Source organism: Octopus bimaculoides, chromosome 19 (assembly GCF_001194135.2).
Source record: "Octopus bimaculoides isolate UCB-OBI-ISO-001 chromosome 19, ASM119413v2, whole genome shotgun sequence".
NCBI classification, from domain to species: Eukaryota; Metazoa; Mollusca; class Cephalopoda; order Octopoda; family Octopodidae; genus Octopus; species Octopus bimaculoides.
Window position 1 is genome coordinate 22,865,454 of NC_068999.1, and position 5,092 is coordinate 22,870,545.

Below are 5,092 nucleotides of genomic sequence, written 5' to 3' on the forward strand. Positions count from 1 at the left end.
TCTCTCTCTCTCTCTCTCTCTCTCTCTCTCTCTCTCTCTCTCTCTCTCTCTCTCTCTGAATCTATGTGTTTATGTATGCAAGTATGCATGCACGAATCAAGCCAAAACTATTTCACATTCATAAAAGGTTTCGACGACCACTGAGCTGTTACTTTCAAAGTACTTGTGGCAAGATAGCAGTGTATTACTGGTACACTGGTACCAGATCCAAACAACCTATCCACACGGCCATTAAGATCTCTCCAGAACTGCGACAAAACAGGCAATTATGAAGCAATTTGTATCGATAGCGATTAACGAGGTAAATAGCCAAGGTTGTTAGGGAAGTAGGAAGCCACTGAATCGGACATCTACCCATATATCATGATTTAGTCAGGAGAGAAATGACAGAATGGTCCAAGATTATTTCCAGAGTCACCGAGACTGCAAGGACGGATGTTATCCTCAGATTAGGGACCTGGTCTGAACGCCGACAAGAGAATAAACTACGTTACAGACACCGAAAGGCAAGATTGTTATGTTAAACCGATTGACAGATTAAGCTTCTTGCTTTTACATTAATTATATTTACTAGCATGAGTGAGTGAAACCATTTGATCTCAAACCGTTCCTGTCAACTTGCTCAACAGTTTGATAAGAAGTAAGTTTTGGACAAGTCAAGACCATAATGCTGTTTCAATTCCAAATTGAAGCTAATGACTTATACCTAATCAATAGAAATATTACATCAAAGAAGTGTATCATATCGCCCTGGGCTTCAGTTTTCCTATATTCTCGTTGCCCGACGAGTTAGGTTCCTATGACGAACCTACGAAGCTTGAAATTTCATGGAACCGAAACAAACTGTTTTAAATAGTAATATATGTAAGTCATATTGTGTTGAGTGACTCATTCTTTCATTTGTTCACTCACACACTCGTGCATATATATATATATATATATATATATATATATATATATATATATATATGTGTGTATGTATATACGTATGCATATATATATATGTTATATATATATGTAAGCATGCATATATGGGTACAGGACGTCACCAACTGTGTAAACAACGTGAAATACGTAAGCAAGCGAGTTAAATACATAAACAACGGGAGAAAAAATGGAAAATAGGATAAGTAAACAAAGAGGAACAACCTTTTTATATACACATACATACATATATGTATATATATGTATATATATTATATATATTCATACACACATGTGTGTACATACATAAATACATACATTCATAAAAACATGTATGGATGTATACATCCATAATTGTGTCTAGTCCTCAGTTCCAGCACAAAGTATGCACCTAGACGTTCACTCTAACAGAACCCACTTTCTCTAGATTTTAACCTCTGCAGACATTTTTTTTCTTTATGATTTTCCAGCAGCTGGTTGATCTTTCAGACCTTGGAAAGTCTGAAATGATCATCGCCACAGCTAGTTCCTCGGTCTGGGGCCCAAAGAAATGAGGTTGGAGGAAGTGGGCGGGGCTTGTGAATATCTGACGTGGCCCTCACTACAAAAATATCTCACAGACTTCTTGAACTGTGAGAGGACCTCCACAGCTCGAAGTTTTAAAATAGCCTTGATTCACTTTGCAAAATTTGAGCATAGTCACTTCCTCCAAACGAAATCACTGACTCAATTGTATTCACTCTTCTCTTTCAGAAATTTTATGTTGATTCCAAATCAATATTGTATTTTATTTTCTGGCGAATCCAGTAAAATAAGGTTAAGAATCAGACACGGTATACGAACAAGATTAGTTTATACAGCGTGTCTAATTGTTAACCGGAAGCCTTATTACTTTATCAACATCAAGGCAGACTACATCATATATAATTCATCTTAATGAAGGCTTCTGAGCTGGAGCTAATTTCCCAAAATGGGAATCCTATAAAATATACGGCAGCTTCTATAAAACAAAAAGTAGGCGCTCGTTGGATCGAGAGTTGATTCTCAACTGAAAACAGAAGCTTGTTACTTCATCTACGTCACGTCAAATACATTAAATATGATATATTTTGATGACAGCAATAGAGCCGGAGCTAAATTCCCGAGGTGTGGAATCCGCAACACTGGTTTCAATTTCTGATCGAAGCTTATTCTCTTCACTTAGATAGCTTAATTAATGCAGTTTGAAAAGGTATATCACAGAAGTTCATTTATTGACCGATAAATCAAAAGCTTTATGTTATTGTAAGACATTCATGTATGTTCTGTCGGTAACTGAATGCACGTACCTTCTTATTTCACTGTTGGTATTCCTGCTGACTTCATTGTCAGTATTCCACCTTCGCTTAGTAATTAGCAGCGACGTGCTGTTTTTGTTCTGTTGCCAACAGTTATCAAATACCACTATAATACAATGTGCAACAATATATCAACACGTGCGAGGACAAATTCAAGTAGCAGGAGGAGCAGGGTTCTTTTTGTTCTTGTTTTTTTTTTTTCGCGTGCCATATTTCATGTGCTATTACACCGTCTCCTATTACACTTCGCTATTCTCCATCAATCATCGTCGTCATCATCACCTACACTTACAGCAGCAGCAGCCGCCGCCGCTGCCACCGCCACCACCACCACCATCACCACCACCATCATCATCATCATCAACATCAACATTTGCAGCAACAGCAAGAGTATTAGCATCGTTTAGGTCATCTTTTTATTTAAAGAAATAGTGACATCATCTGAGCAAAAGACAATACTACTGCCGCTAGTTGATGGTAGTAGTAGTGGTAGTAGCAGTATCTATACAATTTCTTATAAACTATATTAGTTGTGTTATTAGTAATAACTGTGCTTGTAGTATTAGTTGTAATGTTAATTGTAGTATTAGCAATAAATGTGGAAGTGACGTCATCGCGTATATGTCAGCAAAAGGATTTTTGCGTGTCATCGCGAATCTCTATCTACGTAATCCGGTATCTGGCAGTAGGATGAAACAATGCTGTAATTTACAAGAGTTCTCACAAACTCAGTTGATTCTCAAGGTTAGAAACAATATATGGTAAAGTCAATGCTGTGTTAGAAATTACATCAAGGACACTGACCTCAGTTAAAGCAGAGATCTGAGGTGAACCCCTTGTATATAAGAAGCTCCAAACAGAGAACGGAGAGCATATTGTGTGATATCGGACTCGACATCGGTTAAAAGCTTAGCTGGGCAATTGAATGAGGTAAATCCATTAAATGAAAAAGAGACATTTCACAAAGTAATGACTTCAAGTTTGGCACTAATACGAGGCCTCAAATAGATTCTGAATTCAAGTGAAGCGAATGAAATAAACCTGTCAAACATTAGAAGCTTTGCGTAGGTGAGACGAGCTTAGAATGCATATATCAGTAACGTTCTAAAGTTATATTTAATCATTTTTAACACGAAGAGCTAAGGAGTTTAAGAAAACTTTAGAATAACATAAGGAAAGGTTAGAGGAAGGTTCTTTATTAATGGACTGATGAAAACTGAGTAAACAAGAAGATGTTATTCCATCAGGTTTTTTTTTTTTATTTATTTTCAGAATTTCTGTTTTACTGCTAAATAACTACTTTTTATGTAAGTCATGCAATTCATATTTTCTCATGAAACGTAACAGTTTCAAATTTTGGCACAAGGTTAGCAATTTCGAAGAAGCGGGTAAGTCGATTACATTGATCCAAATGATCAACTGGTCCTTATTTTATCGACCCCGAAAGGATATGAATGGAAAATTCGACCTCGGCAGAATTTGAACTCGGAATGTAAAGACAGACGAAATGCCGCTAAGCATTTTGTCCGGCGCGGCAACGATTCTGCCAGGTCACCGCCTTCTTTCTCATGAAACATATAAAGAGCGTTTTTGATATATTTTATTTGGTTGTTTGCCGGTCATGGTGGTGGTGGTGGTGATGCTGTATGGGTGTAGTAGTAGCGGTGGCTGTGAAGACTGACTACATAAGTTTATGATTGGAAATATCTAAGATTATCTATCTCAAAGTAACCGAGGAATTGGATTAGATTTCCATGTCCGCTAAAACTGAGTGCAGATATTTTTAATCTTTATCTTTTTATCGTTTACTTGTTTCGATCATTGGACTGCAGGCTCGCTGAAACACTGCCTTGAAGGGCTTAGTCGAATGAATCGGTACCAGTGCCTATTTTTAAGTCTGGTACTGATTTCATCGTTCTTTTACCGAACACCAACGCTGGTTCTCAAGTGGCTGAGACAAACACAAAGACACAAATACATACATAAATATGGAGTTGATTTGTTCGACTAAAACCCTTCAAGCATGGCTGCAGTCAAATGACTGAAACAAGTGAACGAATAAAAGAATATATACATGCAAAAATGCATAAATACATACATTCATCTACACATCCATCCATACATACATCCATCCATCCATCCATCCATACATACATACATACATACAAAGAGTTACCTGAAAGTTACCGGAAACGTTCTCTATGGTACAAGCCCGTTGTAGTTCAGACTTCCGCCGCTAGAAGCCATTTGATGCGACCCCCAGGCATCAATCTGCCGACCGGCGTCTTCGTCTGTAGTACTACTACCACGCTGTGCGTCTTTGTTTTGCAGTACTTCTCCCCTGTTCGTCGAATTTTGCGATGGCTGAAACGAAGGAACAGCGTCCTTCCATGAAATTCTGTTTTCTCTCGGGGAAAACAGCAGCCGAAACAGCTTACAAGGCTGCTGCCATGAGCAAAACACAAGTTTACGAGTGGTTTTCACGCTGATTTGTTTCATCCATGCGAAAGGAATTGTCCACACAGAATTTGTTCCTCCTGGTCAAACTGTTAACCAGACATTTTACTTGGCAGCTCTGAAGTATTTGCGAGATGCAGTGAGACGAAAATGCCCCGACCTGTGGCATAGTGGAGAGTAGTGGTTTCATCACAACAATGCGCCTGCGCACACCGCTTTGAGTGTGAGACAGTTTTTAACTAAAAATGACATAACCCCGCTTACCCACTCTCCCTTTTCACCCGACCTTGCTCCCTGCGACATTTTTTGTTCCCCCGAATGAAAAAGTCGTTAAAGGAAAACGTTTTGCAGGTGTGGAAGAGGTGAAGAAAAAT

General features: G+C 38.4%; 1 protein-coding gene and 1 long non-coding RNA gene across 3 annotated transcripts in view; one reads left to right on the forward strand and one right to left on the reverse strand.

The window, feature by feature from the left end:
- Positions 1-2,533, reverse strand: part of LOC128250074 (uncharacterized) — a 54,838-nt gene extending 52,305 nt beyond the window's left edge. For both annotated transcript variants that reach the window (XR_008266191.1, XR_008266190.1), the window contains exon 1: positions 2,253-2,533. This is a non-coding gene — a long non-coding RNA (uncharacterized LOC128250074). The remainder of the gene's footprint in view (positions 1-2,252) is intronic.
- The window catches only part of LOC106871644 (calcium and integrin-binding protein 1), a 443,076-nt gene that overhangs the window by 161,080 nt on the left and 276,904 nt on the right, over positions 1-5,092 (forward strand). The window lies entirely within an intron of this gene.